Here is a 25,237-nt window from a genome sequence, read left to right as displayed (position 1 = left end):
TCAGGACTTATCATGATTGAGAGTATTTAGGAGCTAAAATTTCTGAGCTGCAGCCACTTGCTCTGCTGTTAACATCCTCTGCTAGAGGCTGAATGAAAGCATCAGCACCTGTGATCAGCTCAGACTCAGAAATGTCTCCAGTATTTCCCCCTTTCCCTCCTCAAACTCCCAGTTTAGACAATTAGACATCCATGAAAGTCCCAGTCTGACTTGTGAGCTTTGAAAACAAGAATAAAATCCCAGATTTCTTCAGTGCCCCATCCGCAAAAGCTGTGCCCCATATAATGCAGGGCCATCACTGGTTTCTGTGGCACTGTGGCTTCAGATTGGCCACACCAGAGCTGCCTTGTCCTTCGTCAGTAATTCCTTGGTGTATTGCTGAAAAGCAGCACCATCTAAAAGTCACTGGTAACAGAAATGCCCAAGCAATTTTTGTGCTGTAACTGCTGAGATGAAAAACTTGGCTGAGAAAAAACAGAAGTCGTAAGTCTATTTGCCTCACCTACTTACTGTGTGCTTATCTGGAACAGCTTGTGAAATTCTTTGGAAACATAATGTTTTTAGCAGATATGGGCCAAGACTCTCTGTGAGCTCGCCAAAAGCAAACTTTAATTCACAGCCTTGATATTATGGGAGAGCTATACTTCAAGTGGTCTGATGTAGACTTTTCTGACATTTATATGGTGAAATACAGCTCAGTTGCAGTACTTACAGGGGAAAAAAACATAAGCAGAAAAAGAATACCTTTTAGGGAAGTTTTGTTTCTGATGATCAACATTTAAAAGTCACCATCATTTCTCCTGTGGGTGTCTGAGAGAAATTCCTGTATTCCCTTTTGGTGCACAGAAAGATATACATAGTTGGTTTGGAATCTTGAAAAATATTTTTTTCCAGATACTGAATGCCATCAGCTTCTCCATTTTCTGTTTAATTAAGAATGTTGCACCATCTGAGGAATAGTAGATGGACCTGCTTGCTTCTGACATCAAGAATGCCACTCTATTCAACCCAGAAGGCTTGTATTAGCTCTAAGTCTATTCTTACTCCTTCTTCTTTGTTCTGCTGCTTTGTCTCTTTTGGGAGCACCTTCCTCAGCCTCACCTGCTGCCTGCTGTTGACAGAAATGGGACATGGAGCCTGCTACATGTTTCAGATTTCAAAAGCGATACTGATCTCATACACAGAGAAGTCCACATAGACAACTGAGTAGATGAGCAGTGTGATGGAAAATGAAATTAGCCAAATAAAAATAAAAGAATAAAAGACCATTCTGTAAATCTGTAGCGGAAAAAAAAAAAAAAAAAAAAAAAGGTCTGGCAGGGGTTGATGATATCCTTCACTGCAGATGGTGCCTAGGATGCTATTAATGCTCTCATGCTGATGATGACAGGTGTACAAACCAGAAAGTGACAAGAGCACGAGGGGGCTTTTCAGAGGAGAGTTCAGTCCTTCAGCTGAGCTGCTGAATCTCGGTGTCTGGCAGAGACCTTGCATTACAGTTATGAAGTTATGACTCATATAGGATGTGTCCAGTGAAATCTCCTCTCAGAGAAGGCAAGTGGGGTTGAGTATCTCTCCTAAGCAGGTCGACCTGTTGGGGGTGGCACAGAAATAGGTTCAAAGGGAAAAGCCAGTGTCCCAGAGAACACATAGGTGGGTATTTTGCTACATGAGTCACAAGTGATTTGATCTTCACATAGGGGGTAATCTTGAGCTTTATGCAGAGTACCTATGCTATCAAAAGCAGATTAGAGCCTCTCCCTGTGTTCTCTTGACAAGCCTTTCAGTCTGCCTGGATGAGCATGGCATTAGGAGGCCGGCGCTGCTGGAGGGTCTATTTTTCTGATGAGGCAGGAGATGAAGTCCTGACTGCCTGTTGTTATTCAAGAGCTGATAGCACTTTCTGTGCAGAGAAAGCCAATGACTCTTGCCCTGTGTGAATGTATTATGTTCCACTTCAGTTTCCATGGCATTTTGCTGTTCTTGGCCCAAATAATTGTTTAGTCCTTGTGAGTGCCACGGTACTGAATAGCAAAGCGTTTCAGCCCATACATAACATTGTGGCAGGACTGGTGATGAAACTTAACTTAGTACTGATATAACAGAGTACTTGTGTCTGTGAAAAGTCACAGTCTGTGGTTTGTATTCAAAGCCTCACTGCATGCTGAGAAAAGCTTCATCATGCTAGACCTGAAAAGACACCTATATGTCTAAAAGTCAGAGGCTGCAACATACAGCCTTCTGATGAGCAGCACAGGGCCCGGAGGCCTGTGTTTGACACCTGTGTGCAAGAAAAGTCCTGCACCCTTGCTGCAGCTCCCAGGCCAGCATGCTGGGCAGATGGGTGGGCCTGTAGGGCAGCAGGGTGGTGCCTCCATCCCTCAGAGGTGGTGGTGTTCATTGGCCTCTGTTCACCTCATGGGAACAGAGCTCCTAGCAGCACTGGCTAGAGCTGTTCCCCAAGAGGCAAGAAGGTGAGGTTTCACTCCTTCATTTCACTCCCTCATCATATATATCCACACGGGTTAGGAGGTGTATGCTGGAGGTGAGAGAGTCCATGTGGGAGGTGGCACACGTGGGGCTGCCTGTGTCTCAGCTGAGGTCTCTCACCCCCTATAGACAGTGATGGGGAAAGGGTGGTTGGGGAAGGAGGGACCAATTGCCCGGGTATTGTAAGAGAAGTCCCCATTTTCCTCTCGTTTCTGAAGAGAGGTTTGAAGATATCATGATGTCTTGACACGTGGCATGAGTTAAGCATGTTCTGAAACCACCTCTCAAATCAGCTACCTTGTGGATTGTAGTGAAAGGTCTTCATAGGGATTGTACTTGGACATAGATCAGGTATTAAGCTCAAGGAAAGAGCATTTGTGAAAAGCTTGACTCTAGGCATCTGAGGCACAAAGAATCAAGCCTCTGAAATTATCTGTCTGGGTGCCTCCTGGCCAAATAAGGATTTTTCTAATGATAGTTTTAGATGCAGTGCCATACAGAAAAATAGTGCTTATCCAAGACCTACAGGATTATTTTGATATGACAGGAAATGTTCTGGTGTCTCTGGGACTGTTCAGTCTGGGGAAGAGGAGGCTCAGGGTGGGGTCTTATTGACGTCTATAAATATCTGAAGGGAGGATGCACAGAGGGCAGAGCCAGGCTCTTTTCGGTGGTAAATGGTCCCAGAACAACAAGCAATGGACACAAAATGGAACACAGGAGATTCTCCTTGAACATCAGGAAACATTGTCTTTCTCTGTTAGGCACTGGCAGAGGTTGCCCAGAGAGGTTGTGGAGTCTCCCTCCTTAAAGATCTTCAAAAGCTGTCTGGACTTGGTCCTGGGCAACCTGCTCTGGGTGTCCCTTCAGAGAACCCTTTGAAGATGACCTCCAGAGGTCCATTTCAGCCTCAGCCATTCTGTGATTCTGATATTCTGTGATTCTGTCTTTTTAAACATTCACCTCTTCTTTGTCATAGAAAGTGCTATTCAATGGAAATGGCAATCCACGTGCTCCTTTCAATCAAAGCAGCAAGCATTACTGTTCAGTGAATCTTGTGACTCAAGGTTCTGTAAGATATGCTTGGATTCTGCAATAATAGATCCATTAATAGAGGAATTAACTTACTGCGCACACAAGAGAAAAGCTTCGCTTTGGGAAAAGTGACAGAGGTTCTGGAAGAGGATTGGATAGAATTTTGCTCTGAAATGAGGCAGCCGCATGTACAGCATTTTTTAGTGTGGCAAGTCCATCCCCAAATGTGTTGTTTTATCATTATTTTCCTATTATTCACACTGAAAAATATCACCATAAAAATATTGCTTGTTCTAGTATATTACTCGGTTACTAGGGTTACTAGATGAGATCTGTTTGGAATGATTTACAGCTCCTAAATACACTTTCCTCCCCCAACAAGCTGACTGAGAAGAAGAATCTGCCCTAATAAATTAACCATGGTAAATGTGGACTGACCTACAAATTAAGAAATGCAAGGTTAAATACAAACATCGATCAAAGGCAAGAGCTATAAATAGATAATGAACTGAAGAAACAATGCCTGTAAAGCAAAAGACTCCTGGAGTTTTCATGTTTGCTGGCAAATGCTACTTAAGTACTCTGCTCACCAAAAGAGGAGGATACTGTCTACATGCGTTTGGAGGAAATGTTATTGTGCAGCAGGAAGCCTTGTCACTTTTACCTAGAATAAGTCAAGAAAAAACAACTTCCTCCATGAAACTTTGCAGGGAAGTTGGGCACAGCTCCTCCAGAGCCAGCGCTGTTATCTGACACGTGGTATCACCGCCTCCCACAGATGAGAAATTGCAGCTCTGGTTGTGCATTTTCTATTACTTATTTCCTAGGGACTGTGATTGTCCTGTAGTGTGATGGAAAGGGTGCTGTGTCCAGAAGGAATATATGATGTTTTGGGACAAACTGGCAGTCAGGTACGGCTTCCTTCTGCTCCACTGGGAGCAGGTCCTTTTAACCAGTTATTATGTTTTGCACTGTTCTTCATTTATTTTGGCTTTCTGCTAAGTCAGAAACAGTATTGTACAAAGGGGCAACATCTTAGCCTTCAGCTTGCAGGTGGAATATGTAAAACTGGGTGTTTTATATATGATATACTGAAACATAAATGATATGGGCAAACTAGCAGATTCCTGTGTATCATCACAGGTCTAATGCCTGCAGGGCAGTCACACTAGTGCATAGTGAGTGAGGACCTAGTCTCACAGGAATAGGGCCCTTCCAGCCACGTTTTGTTTTTGCAAGGTTGGCATCTCTGTTTTGAAAGGCAGGCCCTAAAGCTCTCGGGTTGCCTGAAGTGTGATCTTTTCTTGGAGCCTTGTAAACTACCATCAAAGGTTTTGGGAACACCCTGCTTCATTGGAAACATGATCCCTGCTGGAGGTCTCTGAGCCTGCATGGTTGTAAATAATGGATAGAGAGATGCCTTTAGAGATACAGGACAAACACTAGGGAAATGAGGAGCCTAGGAAACATTCTCTGTTAATTAAAATCCTGTTTTCAAGTAGCTGCCTCTGGCAACAGGGAATATTGTATGTAGCGCTGGAAGGGATTTAGGAGCAGGTTTAGAAATGGAATGGTACTACGTGGATGAAAGCACTGTCTTTCATAACCACAAAGGAAGAAAATCAAGATGGAAAGGATGTGGTTTAATTAGCCCACCAGTGTAATAACTCAGCTGGGAGTGCTACTTGGAAGGATGCTGTAGAAAAATATCATTTTCTTTTTCTTTTCTTAAGTGTCTCTTCTCTTTGGAGGGCTATGTCAGCTTTCCCTCTATCAAGACCCTGAGGATACAGGATCAGAGTGGTTGGTTTGTAAGGGGCCCGTGGAGATCACCTAGTCAACTCATCACCTCCCCCCTACTCCAAGTAGTATCCACTAGAGCAAGTTGCTCAGGAGCAAGGCTGTGAGCAAGCTCGTTAAGACTGTCCAATTGGGTTTAGAATATCTCCAAGGATGAAGACTCCTGAAAATCTCTTAGCAACTCGTCCCAGTGTTTGACCAGTCTCACAGTAACAATGTATTTTTTTCTTATGCTGAAATACAATTTTCTGTATTTGATTTGTGTTTGTTGCCTCTTGTCCTGTCACCAGGCACCACTAAGAGTCTGGCTCCATCTTTACTCCTCCCATTGGTTATTTTTATACATTAATATGATTTCCGTGAGCCTTATCTTCTCCAAGCTGAGCAGTCACAGCTCTCCCAGTTTCCCCTTATACATCAAATATTCTGGGCACTTTACCAGTTTTGTACCCATTAACTGAACCCACTCCAGTATGTCCTAGTCTTTCTTATACTGAGGAGCCCAGACCTGGACCTGGAACAACACAATTGTCTCACCAGTATTGAGCAGAGGGGGAGAATCACTTCTTCTTCCCTGCTGGCAGCACTCTTCCTCATGCAGCCCAGGATGCTGTTGGACTCTGCAGTGACTTTGCATTTCCTTTTGTTGAACACTGGGATTTCCATTAGCCCATTTCTCCAGCCCATTGAGATCCTTCTGAATGACAGTGCATTCATCCAATGACACTATTCCCAATTTTATCCTAAGGACTTTTGTATGTTCATTTTGTTTAAATGCAAATTTGATGAGGTTATACTGTCTCGTCATCAAAGTCATTAATGTAGATACTAAATAGTATTGACCCAGCTGTTGATCTCTGAGGTACACCACTAGTTACTGGTTTCCAGCTGGACATCATGCTGCTGATCACAACCTGTTGAGAAAATCAGTCAGCTGTCAGACAAACTCACTATCCACTTATCTGTGCCTCACCAAAGCACCCATGAGAGTGCTATGGGAGACAATGAAAGCTTTACTAAAGACAAGATGAGCACCATCCAGTGCTCTCTCCTCAAGTCATTTAATCATAGAAGGCAATTGGGTTAGAAATGCATGATTTCCCCTTTCCTTGCTGACTACTTCTGATCACATTCTTGTCATTCAAAAGTATGAATAGGATTCCCAGAAAAATTTGGTCCATCAACTTTCCAGGGGGTTTAAGTGAGGTTGACTAGCTTGTAGATTCCTAGATCTTTCTTGCCCTTCTTGAAGACAGAAGTGGAATTTGCTGTCTTCCAGTCTACAGGAACCCATCTGGGTCATCATGAGCTTTCAAAGATAATCCGGAGTGACCTCACCATAACATCAGCAAACACCCTCAGCACTTATGGGTACAACCTGTCATGTCCAAGGGACTTATGTGTCTTCACTTTGTTTAAATAGGTGCTTCCTAACCTGGTTCTGCTCCACCATCTTACCAGTAAAGACCAATGTGAAGAAGACATTGAGTATCTTGATCATTTTTATTATTATTATTTTTTTTTTCCATCAGTGCCCCTACATCATTCAACAGTGGGTTGCATGTTTTCCTTAGTCTTCCTCTGGGGGCTGGATAAGCCTCAAGAGTATCTTCCCCAGTGTCCTGGATCCAAGCCCCCAGCAAGCAGCAAAACTCCCTAGACATCAGTTCTGGTTGCAAGAGGTGGATATCTATCCCCAGTCTCCCACTGCTGTCAGTTAAATGTGTGTTAATGACCCCAACCAGTCTCACCAGGGACTCCCATCACACCTTCTGCCTCTGTTGTAGGTAACCTTGTCTTCAGTCCTGCCTCCTGGATGGGCCTTGAGCCTGCGTTACAGGTAGGTTGTAACTATCTTAGTCCCTAGTCCTCTGTCTGGCCCTGTTTCCTGCTTCCAGGATGAGCCCCAGAGAGGATTCAGTGCCATCACCTGTCTCTTGGTCACCGGATGATTGGGAAAATGTCACTGTCACCTGCTTACTCTACTAGGAGACAGGGGGTTGAGGGCACTGCCATTGCTTGGGTCACCCTTGGGTCCCAACTTGTCCCCCTTCGTGGCACAGCCCTGTTCTTGCTGCTCTCTGGCACACACTCAGGTGACCCTCTGATTCCCTCCCAGCAGCTTCAGCCCCTTTCCCTTTCATGAGGTTTCTGAAGAAGTCTCTTCCTAAAAGTGTGTGTTTGGGGTGTATAATTCTCCCATCCTTGTATGTACGTAAATATGGTATAACAAAATGCACACTGGTCTGTAGGAGACTTCAGGTCCCATATGGACTTCCCCCAGACTTTAATTTCAGTTCCTGACAACTGATTGTATTTCCGAAAAAAATAGTTTTTACCCTAGAGCTTTGCCACAAGGTGTTACTCTTAGTTAATTCTGTTGCTCCTCCACTCTCCTCCTTAGCTGAGGTCTAAGAGACTTAATTTCCTTGCTGTTATCAACTAAATACACATCTGCTTTCTGATTCACTTAAGATGATTTCTAAATCAAGCTGGTGCTGCACATGACTCTTTTTAATTGGTACACCCTGACTTATCACCTTTGAGACATCCTAGCCATGCCCTAAATCCTGGTGATTAAGTCAGCCTCTTAATAATATTCCAAATCACTTCTATGCAGGTGTGCAATAATAATTTTATGAGGCAGGTTCTTGGCTGCAGAAAGGTGTAGGAGAGGTGTTCAGAGCATATTGGTCTTCTAACAACAACCAAGAATCATCTTGTCACTGAGGCATTACTGCATGGCCCTGAGTGGTCCGTCTGCCCATCTGCCTCTTGCTCGTTCCTAAAATATCTTCTTTCTTATCACTCCATCCTGGCCACTTTATCAGCCTTCCTCAGGAAGCCAGCTGCCTGGCTGTGTGCTGAGTGCACCATGTTGCTTTTGCATATCCAGGCACAGCTCCCTTGGCTCATTCACGTCATCTTGAGAGGGATTTGGAAAATCACTGAACCGTATCACCTTTGTGTACAAGGAGATGGTGGCACCTCCAGGAGGCTTTGTCTCTCATTGATAGATGTTGTTCTGGGTGACATTTCTTAAAAGAAAGGGTTTCCTTCTTTTTTAGGGGAATGCAGTGAGCTCTCCTCCTTGCAGGTTGCCATAGCTGAGTTCACCTTTGAGATCGTGATTCGTGCTGTGAAGAGAGGCTGGTGCCCAGGCCAGGCACATGAAACATCGTCTCAGCGTGGCTCTGTCTGTCTGACTCTTGTGCTTTCTGTGACTCACCATCTCCACGTGGAGATTTTTATTAGTTTTGGGCAGAGTGGGGGAGGAGAGGAAGGAGGTCGAAGGATCGGTGAAGATTTTCTGACTCCCCTTTTCTGTTCCCTATTGCAAATCCTATGACCCAAAGCTCCATTTAAATGCTCTCTTGCTGAATCCCACACAGAAACTGGAGCGATGCATGTCACAGCCTTCAGGTCAAGCTGTCCTCTGTATGGAAAACTATTCTGGAGATGCAGCTGGAAGAAACATAAAGAAACAATGACATGCTCTGAGACAGCAGAACTGGGGGGAATAGGGGACAGCTAAGGGGAAGCAGCACTTTCAGATCAGGTTGTTTAGGTTCTACCATGGTGCCCCCTCACAGAGGCTTTACTTTCTGCTAATGGGAGGTGTTCTGAAGGGTCTAAATCCCTGCCTTTACCCACTTCCACAGCCTCATAAATTCCTGGGAGACATTTTTGTTTTAGTGACTTTTGTCCTTAGATGACTTCTTCAGATGACTGTCCTCAGGTGTCTTCACCCACATGCCCTTTGGTTTTAAGCTACATTAACCAGCAGTGTTACTTGCCTGTATATTAGTCAGCTGTTACATGTTTTAACTCAGGAATGGCACAGTTGAGTTCTCACACATTTGTTAAGTGATTTATGAAATTACAGAAAGATTTGTTCAGATAAGCTTAATGGATTTTATTAGCGTAGCACTTATAATTTAGCGCTTTGACAGAAGGAAAAGAGCCAGCTCCTTCAGGCATCCTCAGCCTAATTTCTCCTGGGTCATAGGACAGAGTTCAGCAACCCATACACTCCGATCAGGCCTCACCTTGAAGAGAAGAATGAGAGCATGGCTGAGCAGGTATGTAACCCTAGGAAACCCACGTCCAGCTTTTAAGGCGGCTGTGCTATCATTGGCTTTCCCCTCAGCTCAGATCTAGGCAATGGGTTAGTCAAGGAATATTTACTTACTCTCATCTCTATGCTATTAAATGCCTGCAGTGTTTTGGTTGGAAACTTGCTGGAGTTATAACTTGGAATGTGTTTTTAACACGGAGTTGCCATTTCCTGGTCAGCAATCAATCATCAAAAAGAGAAGGTCATGTCCATCTGACATTGCTGTCTTGCATCACAACAGCAGTGCCCAGCCTAGTTTCTTATTAAGGGCAAGGTCAGCATGGTGAATGTGCATATGCTGCTGTCAGTTGTCAGGCTGTGTTCCCTCCCCTATCTGGTTCCTTTCTCTTGGTTCATTGCGACACAAGCACAGTTATAACATCTAGATCTCCTATAAAATATTTCAGAAAGAGCAGATGTGAAGATATCCCCCACTGCTCTCAGGGTGAGCCTCAGGTTTTCCACTATTATAACTGGGATTGCAAACAAAAGCTCTGGGATGCTTTATGTTTAACAAACATAAATGCGTGTTGATGCTTAAAGCACAAATGTTCTGGGGCTAGTAGATTTAGATCCTGACCAGACATGATGTGAGCACCACGAGAAGACTCTGTATTAAAGGAAAACCTCTTAGCTGTATGATCAGACTGTAACTCACTTGTTGTAGTCTGTAAAGGTAGGTTTATGTACAGTGAAAAACTCTATGAAGTATAAACAAGATCAAAATGCAACCTCATTACTGGGTACTCTTGGCAAGAGCTTGTAGAGCTTTTTGGGAGAGTTTCTGGGGAGGAGAAATGATGCAGTCAAAATGCCATCTTCTAGGCTTATAGCAAGCTGCTGCCTGTCAGTGAGGAGATAAATTCTTCCTGAGGATGGCTGCCTTTGCCAAAGGGAGCACTGTGCTGCTGTTTGAGATATGCAGTTGCAGAAATACAGGTTCCTGCTTGTGGGCTCAAGCTGAAGTTGGGCTTTTATCCCTTCATGTGTGTTCTTGTGTCTAGCTGCTGGGTTATGGGGGCAAATCATGTGCCAGAGGAGAGTTGAATTTGATTTGATGCTATAATTAATTCTGTGGGAATTAATATGACAACTTCTGTCTGCGAGCAGCAATGTTGGGTTGCAGCAAAGCTAAAAATACACCATATTTACTGAAATAAAAAGCTACAGATTAATTTTCAAGCATATTTTGAACAGTCGGAAGCCTTTTTCACGGAGAAAAGATACAGCCTGTATCTGAATGTCTATGTCCTACTGAATTCCCTCAAGCCCTATGAAGTAGAGACAGACGGGCAAATTGGCACCAATCACTTATACGTTATTTGGTGTCCTGCCTCAAAGCAATGCAGTGACTTTTGCCAATGAGCCCACAGGAAACCAGCAGGATCTGTGTTCTCATAATGTGGTGAAGTGCCAGGGTCAGGATGGAGCCGTCGTAAGAAATGGAAAGTGTTGGATGTGCATATCTGCTGAAGAGCTGTGTTTTCACACGACAGTGGCAAGATGATGGGAAAAGGCAAAAAAGAGTACTATAGACACTAGAGTACTATAGAGTACGTATAGAGTACACTAGAGTACTATAGTACACTAGAAGTGGCATATGCGCATATTCTAGCTTTTTATTCTAGCTTTTTTATTCTCAAACTGATCTACCATGGACAACAACCAAAAAAAAAAAAAAAAAAGTTGCTTTGTCAAATTTATGCAAGTTTTAGGCAAGCAGTCTTTGTAAGAAGAATAATGTACAGATGAGAAGGGACAATTTACACTGTTTGTGCCCACAGGAATAATGCGGGTTGCTATTTCTTCAACTGGTCTTCCAGTCGTGAGCCAAGAACTGAGGACTGCATGTCCTTTACATGTATATTGTCACTGTTGGATCTGCTCTGCTGTTGGCTTGGCTTCACTGCCTGTTCAACTTCATACAAGCTTATATGGAGGTAGTCTCAAAGAGTTTCCCTGTAGACCTGCTCTGAGCCCTGTTTCCTCCCTCACAGAGGAAGGAAATTCATTCACAGGTTAGAGGTGGGATTGACACCAAGGAGAGTCCTTTTTCTGCCTCAGCTATCAGCTCCCCAAGCTCTGTGGATCACCCTGCTGGGTCTGGAAGAAGAGGAGAGCCTATTGAAGAATGAGCAGACTGATATGGCTGTGATATGTACTGTCCACTGAGCAGTAAGATCACTGTACTGCCACTGCGCTCCTCATGAAGTTCTATAAAGTTGAAATGCTCAGCGTAAGTCAACAAAATAAATAGCAACAGAGGTTGTTGCAGTCACCCACTGGGCGGAGAATTGCTTGTGATGGCCTTCCATCACTGCTTCCCTCAGCCTCACCATGCTTTTGAAGGCAACTTTGGTTTTTTTTGTTTTGTTTTGTTTTTTAAATAAAAAATAAAAAATAAAGCTAAAAATAGTTTTCCTTTAATTTTTTTTTTCAACAGTATAATGTAATCCATGGGTTGCTACACTAGCTCTGACATGAAAAATTCATGGCTGCAGTGCCTTCCTCAAGAGAGATGATACTGTAGACATTTATCACTATAAAGGTACTAATATACAAATAGTTTTGATTTAAATCTGTGATAACATGAAAACAGAAGAGAACCAGTGTAGGAAGGAAGCTGCTCAGGATGAAGAGTTGGATGCTTTGCTGTAGTAACTCCTTTGACTTCAGCTGTGTCAGTGCTAACAACAGCTAAAATTTAGGCATGTGCTGCTTAATAATTTTTCCTGGGGGTTAGGACTTACATGCATTTTTATGACTTTGTGAAGGATGGTAGAGGGGGAAAAGAGCTTTGTTGATCCATCCTGTGCAAAAGATGTGCTAACAATTCAAGTTTATTTACACATTTATGTCTTAGCAGCTGTGTATGGGCTTTCTTTCCTGTTCAACTCGAAAGGTGGAGTCATTAAACATCACTTTGCAACACTTCATTTCCACTTCATTGTTTTAAATTTTCTCTTGTTTGTAACTACTATGTGCCATTTTCACTGCTTTCCACTCATCTGCATCCCTTCTCCTCTGTGGATTTTTTCTCTACTTCTGAAGTAAAGAACTGGAAAATCCCCATAAACTGCAAGTTCAGCACTGACAGACACAGATCTTCCACTTACCTTGAATTCTTCTGTAACTTATTGGCTATTTTCACTCAGTATCTCAGGGTGAAGATGACAGCTGTAAAAGAAATGCATGGCAGCCTCTTTCCTCCTACCCCAACCCTGTCCCAATACCCCTGACCTTGCTTGTGGACCAGTCCAGCTGGCCTCAACACTACTTCAACTTCATCTACTCCTTTTCACTGCTCTCTAGCTCCTGTTCAGCTCAGACATAAAGAATATGGACTGATATAGATGGATGGTGGCTGGGAACTTTAGTGCCAAAAAGGGAGGCTCAGGCTCCTCTTGAAAGGCATGCTCTTGATACATGCTAGAAGAGTTGCATTTGGCTCTGGAACAATGGTTCTTCAAGAACTGTATAAAAACATGCACTGGTATTTTTTCCTGTGGAGTCCTTCTTCCCAGTAAAGAGTTGAATTTCTTCCTGTCACTAAGATGATTCTCATAATCCCTCCTAGTCAGGGGGTTGCAAAGTTAGGGTGGAGTGGGAGCAAAATAAAGGTGATGTTTTACTTTACTCAGAGGACTTTGCAGGCTGCTGGTGGTGCTGGAGCTACCTCCAACCCGCTTAATTCTAACTGGAAAGATGCCACCTACCCCTTTGCTCCTGGGGCCATGCCCCCAGAGCTTGTGTCCTGCCCTATGTCTTTCCGTCCCCTGCATCCTTGTTCTTGTTGAACAGGAGAACTACATCCTGTCCAGTCACCTTCTCTTTGCATTGTGTCTTATCTCTGTTTTCCTAGCATAACTTCAGATCTTCCCACGCTCTCCTCCTCCTCCACACTATTTATCCACATCTGTTGATACTCATGCATCCCCTGCTGCATCATTCCTCCATACGTTTTAATTAGGATGTCCAGCACAGCCTTAGTTCCTTTAATTTAATCATCTTTTTTTCTTGCTCTTCATTTCTCTTTCTCAGAACCTCATTTCTTGCTGTATTAAGTTCATTTCTCTTGTTGGTTCTTCAGCCGTTAAGAAAATGAGGTATAATGAGCATCTATCAAGATCCATTTTCCATTTACCCATGAAACCATTATGATCATTTTTGATTAAAATACAGATGGGCCTGAATGGAGTCAAGGAGTAATTAAAATGAAAGAAAACTCACCTCAAGTCTTGTTTCAAATTTCGTATTAATCCAGATTTGTATTTCCATAACTTTACCCTGTGTCTGCATTCTGTGCTCTTTTATAATCCACAAACCTCTTTGGTATTAGGAACTCACAGATCATTTGTCTTACATTACCTGTAGAGCTAGGATAAAGCCAAAATATATAAGTCTTAATTTACTTCCCTTGAACCGAAAGATTAGTCATCTGCAAGCAGTCAATTGTGCTAATTACGGCGATCACTAAACCAGCCGCATCCTGATCTTACTCGATCAGTTTCAGAACGGGAAATGATTGCATCAGCCTCATTTCTGCTGCACATTCTCACTCTGTCTCTCTCTCTTTTCTTTCTAATTTACGTTTATTTTGAACTGAAAATGAAGCATCATAGATTATCTATAAAACACAGCTACTAAACATGAGGAACAACCCTTACGGAAACTGCAGCCTGGCTGAAGGCAGAATGTTTCTCCTCTACATTAATGTAACTAGACCAGAAAGATTCATTATAACTCCAGGACTAGTAGGTTTGCATCATCCTCCCTTTGCCCATTTTTCTTCTGATTATTTTCCCCACCCCAGAAACAGCACAATACATCCAGTGCATCCCAGGCAGACATCAGACATCATCTTCCTTATCACATGTAGTGACTGTTGAGATAGTTTCCTCTCAGCTTCGTATCTGGGAGGATATGAATATATCTAAGAGGATATGAACATATCCTCTGGGATATGAACATATCCTATGGGAGGATATGAACATATCTAAGAAGTGATTGGGCCAAGCACTTCAAACCATAAAGATTTCTCTTTATGTCAGATGAGGAGCTGGACGCTGGTTCTGGAAAAGGGCAAAGTTTCTTTTTCTGTATGGTCTGCCTCATAGCATCCATATGACACCGCTGCAAATTACACTAAACAAAATTGGACTAGACGTGCTGAACTCCTCCTTTTGCTCTCAATTTTCACACACAAAACTGTATCTTTTCCCCTATTTAAACCACAGCTGCAAATACATATCAAATCACTGGAACCAAAAAAATGATGACTCTAGCATTTCCCTTTCCTGGTGCACCTCTGGCTGTCAAAGCTGCTGAGTAGTTCCTAGGGCTGAGCCTTCCAGACTTTGCCCCTGGCTTTCCTCACTGAGACTCTGCAAACTCTCTCTGCTTGAAGACCTGTGCTGTAAGGAGTTTGATCCATTACCAGTGCATTCCTAAGTATTTTTCCCTGCATTATACTTAGCTATTAAGTGATTGTTCCCTAAAAAGTCACTGTGCTGACAAGAACATTGGATAACAAGGACTGTGTCCTCATACTGCTTAGTACTGGTGATATGGCACTTTGTCTGTGTCTGTAGAGTCATGTTATGTTATCTCTGTCTTCCCAGTGGAGGGAGGTTCATCTGGCTGATGATATCTGTGAGATGCTTTTGGATGCACTGACAGATTATCCCTCAGCTGGTATGTTTGGATGCTGATACATGTTCCCAAATATTGTATGTTATGGAGGAATGTTCATCAGGGATGTTGCAGCCCTGGGGAAGGGAGGAAGACTTAGGAGCTGTTAAAGCCAAAGGACTGGAGACCCAAGCACTGGTCCAATGCCAGTGGCACAGACCTGTCCAGTCCTGGCATGAAGTGTGAGCATCTCTCTCTCCACCCCTGCAGTACATGAAACATGAGAAAGGTTGTCTGCATGGACGGAGAGCAGCGGGTTGCTCAAAAGGTTGCCACAGGAGTCATGCTGCCCTTCATCTGCTCTGGCACACATCCTGCAGGCATCCTGGGTTTGCCTGGTTGCAAATGTTACTGCATGCCATGAGCAGTGTGTTCACCTCCTCGGGCAGCTGGGGAGCAGGCAGGCAGCCCCGTCCCCTGCCCTTCAGGAGGAGGAGGAAGTTTCCAACAGCTGGACGATGGTGAGCAGAGGCCTCAGCATCCTTCTGTTCCTGTCCTCTTCTGGCAGAGTGGGGCAAGACAGAGAAGAGTGAAGGGAAGGTAGTGGTGCTGCTAGCAGGAGATATTGGCAGGGATGTGATTTTTCTGCACTCATCAGGTACAGATTATTTCTGCCATAAGGAAGAAAGGAGGGCAAAAGAAAAAAAAAAAAAAAAAAAAAAGGAAAAAGAAAAAAAAGAAAAGAAAAAAAAAGGTCAGTGGCAAACCCAAACTATCATCCTCACCTTGCAGGTACAGGCAGAACCATCTATAACACCATGCCAGCATTTAACTAAGCAGGGTCCTTTCAGAATGATTGCGGTGTGACTGAGCAGCAAGTTCAGCGTTTAAAATGAAAATCAACACTTCCCAGCAGTGAGGTAGATCATTAAACATTTTGTTGCATGAGCCAGCATCACTTTTCTGAAAAAAGGTGTCAGGATGTTCAGCCAAATGTGCAATTCAGTTGGCTTAACTTTCCTGACCGCTTTCTAATTTGGTTTTAATGAAGATATAATTAAGAGGTAATGTCAGTAGAGCAGAACATTGTCACAGGATAATGGTCTCCTGCTGCTGCATAAATGGTAAATGCAGTAAATACAGAAGGAAAGCGGGAATGTTTATTTTCAAAGCAGGAGGCATTGATCCTGGGACAGTCTTCTGTGTTGATACCTTTATTTCCATTTTGTCTGGAGAAAGAGAGACAGCAGACTCAATTGGTTTTGGCCCACTCCTGCTTTGCAGGAGGAGGAGGAAAACTCTCAAGGTGGTGGTGCTACAGTGGGAATGCAGGGCTGCTAACAACAGCTCATGGGTTAGACTCGCAATTGCTCACTTTAACCTGATTGTCCTACGGCATTCGTGCTGCCATAGGGAAGGCAGCAATTGAGTGCCTCCGTGGATCAGTGCTACAGAATAACTTAGCCATGATGGTAGTGTTTATAAAAGCAAATCTCCCCTCGGAAACCTGCCTTTTTTACTTTACGACTAGCTGGAGCTCGTGTGGTTCATCGTTTCTGGTGAGCAATGTCTGTCTTGCAGCATTGCAATAGCAGAGATAAAGATTTTATGTTCCAGCAAATACTGTGCACCTCCACTGCAATTCAGGCTGCAAAATATTCCCATTCTAAACGTCACTCTCCATTTTTCTTCAAAGTTTTGCAAAAGTTCTTCGGAGAGAAGTGCTCTTCCCAGGCATTTAGGCCAAGTAATAGCTTTAACTGTTTTTTGCATTATGGAGGATGACAAGATATACTATCTCCTAAAGCTAAGATTGTTTTTTCAAGCAGAAAACTGCATGAAATAACTGCAAATGAGACTTTTGCTGAAATATGGATAAATCTGCGAAGTTAAAACTTCCTGTGAAATTAGTACTCGCTGAAGAGAGCTGTCTTTGTTCTGTCTGAAATATTTTGGGTTTTGAATTTGCAAACTAATGACAATTTAGAGCACACAGTCAAATCTTCGAGGATGCCCAAGGAATAATAGTACCTATCTCTTATGTAGTGCTCTTCATCAACAACTCACAAAGCATTTTATGCTAATGAGAGTGAAGGCTAGCCAGATATGGCTACATCAAAAAAAAAAAAAAAAATCCAGCACTTTTACCTTTCTGCTCTGAAGTGGAAGCAAATCCAGCCTTCCAAAAACACTAATAAAAGCTCAGAGACGGTTAGCATGCCATATGTTAAACTCATCCAAACTAAAGGAGATTTGTCTTCAAGCCCAGAGCAGGTCTTGTATTTAAACGTTCCCTAACTACTGCATTGCTTGCAGTCATTTTGCTCTTGCCTGGAGAGATGTGCACACTGAGGTGGGCTTCCTGGGTCTGCAGCCAAGGGGTTGGCAGGAGCATGGAAACTGTAATTCTGAATGCCCCTTTTGGCTCTTGCAGGCTTGAGCTGGGCCTGTTGTCTTCTGCAAGAGGATGTGCCACATTCTGTCCATTTCATTGATGAGGGTAGATGCTCTTCACCTACTTGTCTTTTGTGTAGTACTTTTGCCAACAACCTCTTGCCTTGCATGGAGCTCCAAGCAGTTGTTCTCCGTTTAAGCCACCACAGCTCAGGTGGAGCACTTTCTGATGAAATGAGGCATCTGCTTGTGGACCAGAGAATCTCGCCTGTCACAGAACAGGTTCTATGACAGCTGCATGCCTGGTAAAACCTTGTTTTGCCCAATCACAATTTTACAAACAGAGGAAATTCTTTTAGCAGCCAGCCAAGCCCCAAGTCATCATATCAGCAGCATTTTCTCAGACATGAAAGTCAAGATGCTGTAAGCTTAAGTGATGTGCCTGATGTTAGAAACTAGTAGCAGAGCTGGACACAAGTGCTTTGCGTCTCAGCACATTGACTGTGAAATGGCAGAATTAAAAGCAGGGAGTGTTTTCAGAGATAGTACTGTTGTTTTCAGAGATAATACTGTGAATCAGGAAGACTTTGTGAACATAAGAGTCACAGGACTGTATTTACATCAGGGGCACCTGGTCAGAAGTGCCTGTCAATTAGCTCTTGATATTGTCAAAAGAAGCTGGAAAATCACATGGAGGAGCTGTGTTTGCTCAGAGGGACTGATATTACCAATGCTCTGGGTCATCCCCTTTGAAGGGGGCATGTGCCCAGCTGGTTGCTCCTTGCCCAGCAGGAGGAGGTTGGTGGATCCAGAGGTCCAGCATCTCCAGGAGGTGAGGAAATATCTGGAGAGTCTGCGTGGGCCATCCTCAGCCACTTGGGCAAACCCTGAGACTCTGTCAGGGACAGGAGCAGCCCTGCAGCCCTGGCCATAGCCTGAGCAGCAGCAGGCATGCTGCCCCGCCTGGTCCCTGGACCAGGATGTGCTGTGGGATTCAGTGCCACACTAAAGTGTTGTCAACCAGGCAGATTTATGGAGGCTGCCTGTTGCAAAGTAAAGCTGGAGAGGGAAGAGGAGCAAGGAGCAACACATTTCCCTTTAAGTGAGTAGGAAACTCTCCAGAATTTCCTTCACCCTGTGGGAGCATTTCACTTTCCACTGAACAGCACCATAAATTTCACCTATCGGTAGAAGTAAAGATGTTTTATGGCTGTCCGGGCTGAGCTATGATTGACTTACAGTCCTACAAATCATTCCTCTGCTCTCCTCCCTCTTGCCTCCTAACCGGGAGACAAGCAGGGTGGGAGGGAACAGCCGTCACAAGCCCCTAATGAATGAGGGGAGAGACATCCCACAGCTTTCCTCTGCTTGGCTGCGAGCAGGCAAGGGGAGCAGGCAGAGCTGAAACCCTGGGGTGAGCAGCAGGCTAAGCAGTGCTGCTCCCACTCAATGGGATGCTGAATCCCCCCGGGTAGGGTGCAGGGTGCTGGGCTGAAGAACAAGGAGCCAAGAAGAGCCGTGCCGTGAAGGATTTGCTCATGCCAAGGTGCCACGCAGCGCTGCGTGCCGTGCTGGAGTGTTTCCAGATCCGGAGATGGTGCATTTGTAACAAATCAGTATGCGTGCTGCTTGCTCTGTTGGAATATCGTCGTCGTCCTTTATTACATTAAGGGGGAACATCTTTATCTCATGGTGATTTGGGTGGGACGTGACATTGCCTGATGTAAGAGGGGCCTGTAATATCAAGGAGACAGCCATGAAATAATGCGTTACACACTGAATTGAACAGCAGGCTCATTTACATTTCTTTAATTTGGAAATATGAACATTCGGAAATTCTCTTCTCCACTTGCATTCCCTTATTTGGGGAACATGTAAATTACATTTATGATAATCTAGTATTTAACTGGTACAAGCATTGCAAATTCCAGAAGCAAATGTTTCAAAATAAGCAGGAGCTGTGCCAGCTTCCTTTGAAAATGCATGTGGCAAAAACCACCTCTGCAGATGACTCGGGGTGCAGCATCTTCGGCTTCTGGACCTGCTCCTGCAAAGCTTGTAGAGCAGATGGGATGGCCGGGGTGAGGCTTGTAGGGCTGGACCTTTTCTCCCAGTCACAGTCAAGCATGGCAGATGGATTTAATTAATAAACTGGTTGTATCGCCTCTTCTGTTGTGCACAGGGTCATTTTTCGCAGCCTCTGAGACCCCAGAATTGCAGATGAAAATGATGGCAAAGGACCTTTTGGATCAGCCATGCTCAAAGAATGCTGAAAAGCCTCTTCTACGGTAATCCTACCCGTACTTTTTCCAGTCTCACACTGGAAACCTTCTATTAACATTGCCTCATGTTCAGCTGCTCACCAGACAGTTTACTCTATTGCCTCTGTAGCAGCTCTTAGTATTAAGTCCTTTCTCTTGTACCTAAATGGAGTTGTTCCACTTTTAATTTGAGACCCTTTTACCAGTTCTGCTGCAGGGAAAGTTCATTCTCACAGCACACAGACATGAGTGCTGGCTGCTGCTCCCTCCTGCTGAATGAATTGCTTTCCACTGTGCCCTTCCCTTGCAGCATCCGCAGCTCTTTTTGCCATTCCCTCTGCCCGTCTTTAAGTTCACTGCCACTTTTCAGTGCCTTTTTTAGGATGCAAGGCTTAAAAGTTCATACCGTACTCCAGCTCCAGTCTTGCCCAGGCTGCATGATGCTGCACGTATCCCTCCCTTTGTCATACATACAGCAGATCCCTTTTTACGCCGCCCTCCCTGGAAGCCCAATTGGTTGTTTTGCAATGCGAGCTCTTATGCACTTCATTATCCACTGCAACCCCAAGGTCTTTCTCTATATTAATGTTTCCTAAATATCTGTGTTGATTGCCGTTATTTCTCCCTAGGTGCATTACTGTCCCATTCATCAATATTAAATAAATTTCATTTTGTTGATGTCTTCCCATGACTCAGAAACTGCCAGATAATTCTGCAAGAGGGATTTACTATCCCTTTCCACCTATTCATTTTATATTTTATTGCTTTCAGAACAAGCAAGGTTAAACAGAGCATTGCTTCATATAGATCACATGTTCAGAATACAGTAGGGAATAAAAATATTTGGATAAATAATTGAAAGCTGGAAGTATGATCTTTTTAGAAAAGCAAGAAAAATATAATCTTCTCACATTAAATATAAAACTTGTATTTAATTTTTTCCCCTTACCCAAACTCAAATGATCAGAGGAAGGTAAAGAAACAAAATCTACTATCTCCTTTAAAAAAGTCAGAAATCTTTGACAAGCTTGAACTTTCCATGTAAGCATTTACATTTGAGCCATATGACTTTGGGGAGCAAAAGCATGCTGAGAAATCCTGACAAAGGTGGCATTAAAGCAGTACCTCCCTGTTTCACAGACGGAACAGCACAGAAATTGTTGCTTTGATTAACAGCTCATCACTTTTCAGGAAAACTCTGAAACATTTTCCTGAAGTGAATCATGTGCCACGGTTCAATGAGCTTCCATGTGTTTTTGCTGTGCAGAACGGGGACTGAACTAAGCATATGCTGCAGAGTCTCGGTGAACAGCAGTCCCTTGAGCAAAATTTTCAGGCTATTGAATTTAGGCACCTGGGTACCTGGCTATATGTGCCTTGCTCAAAGCACAGTAAAGGTATGCTGAAGAGGTGGGAACTGAATCCAGAATTACAGCTGTAACTCTAGTCTCAGGGAAATCAGAGGGAAATTTGTAGCTGACTTCACTTGTCCTCGGGTTTCAGTGCCTGGCTTCTAACTGCAAGATCCTCCTGGATATGTTACTTTAAAAAAGTAATAAATCACACACACACACAAAATAACAAAAACAAAACAGCAACCAAACCCGTGTATGATTAAGCAGAAACATTAGCATACCCATACACCCATTTCTTGACATTGTCAATAGCCTTTGATATATTAATGCGTAATTGCTTACAGAAACCTGCACAGATCAAAGAGAAAGGACAAGTTGAGGGGGAACAAGTTCTCTATTATGAGAAGAAAGGCACAATTACACAGAGGTCTGGTTAAAGGAAGAAAGATCTTGCTCTGCAACCCAAGGCAGCGGGCTGAGCTCAGAGCAAATGAGGATCTCATGCCCAATGTTTGGCCATGCTCACCTTACAAATCACCTGCGAGGCACTGAGCACTGAAACATGCCAAAACACTGTCAGAACAAGTACCCATGAGTGCATGAAGGTGCAAGAAGCTCTGGGCATAAGCTGTCCATCAGGGGCTGCTGGTGCTTCTGAAACAGCACCCAGATTCCATTTGGCATTAAAATAACCCTGACTTTTTTTTTTTTTTTTTTTTTTGTGGAGAGCCAAAAATAACACCGTTTGATGTTCCCCATGGATGGCTGGCTCCCAGGTGCCAATTACCAGCTCATGGCTAATACTTTGAAGTTTTGCTAACCTTAGTAAGTCTGCCTTGTGCCTGTGCTGCTTGTTCTCACTGGATTTGCAGAGCATCGGTTTAGGTTATCCCCAAGGAAAAGATAGCTTCAGGAGGAGAACCCAAACAGGACTCCTTGATTTTGTGACATTTCTCTGACAGATTCGTTTTCAGTAATTACATCTGCACAGTGGAGTTAGGCCTCTTCAGCAGGCAGTAGTGGAAGCTGATTTCTCAGAAAGTAAATACCCAGCAGCCAGGACTGTAACAGATTTTACGGAAGGGACTAGTAATTCACTTAACTGTGTCTCAAAAAAAGTCCTTTCTCTACATTTCTCCTCAGTATTCTCTTGGGCAGTCTCTAGACCTGCTAAATTTGTAGTTCTCATTTAATTCCCTGACATGTTCTTATTTTTTAAAGCTTTATTTTCAGCTATTGAAGTACAAGAGATTGCTTTTGGCCTCAAGCCTTGCTTTCCAGACAGGCAGCATGAGCCTCCAGTTCTGGTGTAACTTAAAGAGAATACTTTCTGCTTTGGCATGAACAGCTCAGAGTTTGTTTCTGAGCCCACCTGCACTTTCCCACACTGTTACATCTTGCCTGTGGTTGCAAATCTTTTCCTGGCTCTGCCAGAGGAGGACACAGCTCTCACACCAAGCCTGTGCCACGAAGAGGCAGCTTCTTCTGAGATTAAAGGCTTGTTTTTTTTTTTGGAGGGCACAGTCCATCCGTCTCAGAGCTTATTAATTTCTTTCTCTCAGCAAAAACACTGTCCAGCAACCAGCTAGTTACTCCATGAGTATACACCCTGCTAGAAAGGAGGGGAGCCCACCTGTCCTTTTTCAAAACTTCTCAGTTTGTCTTAGGGTCTCATACTTCTGCAGGGAGGGTGGATCAGGCTGCAGGGGTCAGGGTGAGGGACAGCCCTGGCACAGGTCACCCAGACAAGTGCTGGTGCATCCCCTCAGGAAAGAGGCCAGTGGTTGTACAGACCGCAGCATCGCTCTGGTTGGGAGGTAAGTGCTGCTGGTGGCACCTCTTGGCAGGGGATGGAGATGTAAATGCATGCACAGGTAGTCATTGCTTCTCGCAGCACTACATCAGAAATGTGACTGAAATCATTACAAATTATGTCTGCTGTATAATCTTTTTTTTTGCTTTACCTAGTCCATAATTGCAACACCACCAAAAAAAAAAAAAAAAAAAAAAAAAAAGTGTATTGGATTTGTCTGTCATGATCTATGTTTAGGGCTTGGCAGGATTCAATTTTAATTTCAACTTCAGTGATAACATTTTATTACCTGTGTTCTTTATTTATAGTTACACACTGCTTATTTATATTGATGTAAATATTTTTCGACCTGCTTCCAGGAAAGTGCTATCATCATTGGCTGAAAGAAAAGCAGCCTCCTTCTTTTCAGCAGCTGGTGTGATTTCAGAGAGACAGGGTCTACAAATTCATCTACCATCACAGGATTTAGTCCTTAATCAAGATAGAACAGAAATGACAAATCCATTAGAAAACCCTTCCTGAAAGAGCCTGTCCATGGCCTGTTTTCCTGGAATATTGCATGAGGTAACAACATGAATCATGAGTAATGTTCAACACTGTGAAGTTTGGACAAGCTAGAAAATACTTTTTTTTTTCCTTTTTTTTTTTGGAAAAAAACAAGAGGGGGGGGAAATAAGGTATTGTGCTATATATATTAAAAAAAAAAAAAAAAAAAAAAAAAACATTTCAGCTGAGAAAAAAATTTGTATTTTGTGCATTTAGATAACCCAAGAAGATCCCATATGGCATATGAGCAAGTGTTAACAGAAAGATCATTAATCAAGTAATACGCCTACTGGAAACAAAACCCACAGCAGCTTAGAGAAAACAGACAAAAAGTTAGCCCATGGTTATATAAATAAGTGAATGTCAGTGTTGGAGCATTGTTTCAGAGAGGAAGCAGCACAAGACTGTGGACAGCCAAGGTCTGGGCATTTCATCAACTCAACACCCAACTCAAAGAACCCCAGTACCAATGGGCTGATACCTGACCAGTGGTAAAAGTTTCCTGAATCAAGGTTGCTGCAGAAAGTCAGTGTGGGAATGTCTAATGGGAGCAAAACTTTGCTTTCTCCAGGAGAATTAAACCACAAGCCCACATTGTGATCTGTGTGGACAGAGTCCATTGACTCATGTCAAGCTGAAGGATTTACCTGCACAGGAAAGCAGTGGGATACTGGGAAGGTCTTCCCCAATCCTTCTCCCTCTCAAGGTGCCAAGTACAGAGCTCCATCACAACAGTCTGCCCATGTGCATGCATGTCCAAAATGGTGCTGCTGACACCTCTGGTTCTTGCTCAGTAATGTTAAAAAAAATAAGAAATACTGCACTGAAACTGTCATACACAAGTCTAGATGTGTTTCAGAGGGTGCTTTTTTGTTTATTTCCTGGTGCTTGCTTGTTGATTTATGTTTGCTTGTTTACTTTAGGAAAAGGCTTAATTTTAAAAGAATATATAATAACACAAAATAATCGGCCCCAACGTGCAGGCACCGCAGGTGTTATTGGTTCAGAGATGCAAAGCAGTGAGATGCTTCCATGTCAATGCAGCTAATTTTGCTAAATCACTTTACAGAACAAATCAGAAAAGCCAAGGCTATAACTATTTTCTGTTGCAACCCTAATGATCCTAAGTGCTCCGAGGAAATTGCCACTAAGCATTTTACCCTAAGTATTTGTAGAGCAGGCCTTAAGAATTATTGATAGTAAGAAAATAACAGATATTAATGAACATTTTCCACAAGCCAGTGTATCACCAGAGAATTTACAAGTACTAATGTGCACTAAATTTGAAAAGCACAATTTTAATTCCATCCTGGAGAGTACTTAAATCTAAAAGAAAATTACCGACTTACTAAGTAGGGAATCTAACGTACAGTTGTCAGCACTGAATCGTCCTTTACCTCCCCACACAAAACCAAGACCGTCCATCAATCTCAAAGTTTTTGTTCAATACTCCATTGCCAGGAACTCTTTTCACATTCAGGCGAGGGAAATAAAAACAGCAATAATACTAAATAAATGATTAAATACTGTACTTCATAAATAAGAAAGAGTGGATAAGATAGAAAGAATAAGATAGGCTTAATATATATGATAATTAAAATATATTTTATGTATAAATATATATAAAATATATAAATACTAAAGAATAGGCTTAGGGTCCTTGATTTATGCCAGAGATGCAGCCATGCAGCAGTACAAGAGGGCAGAGCGCCCCAGGTCTTGTCTAGCAAGTTGTTGTGTTTTTCATTAAACAGTCCAATATCAGGTTGGAGAATAAAACAATCCTCTAGACCCT

Source organism: Aythya fuligula, chromosome 2, assembly GCF_009819795.1.
Source record: "Aythya fuligula isolate bAytFul2 chromosome 2, bAytFul2.pri, whole genome shotgun sequence".
Taxonomy (NCBI): Eukaryota; Metazoa; Chordata; class Aves; order Anseriformes; family Anatidae; genus Aythya; species Aythya fuligula.
The sequence above is the reverse complement of the archived record's forward strand: the minus strand, read 5'-3'. Positions refer to the sequence as shown.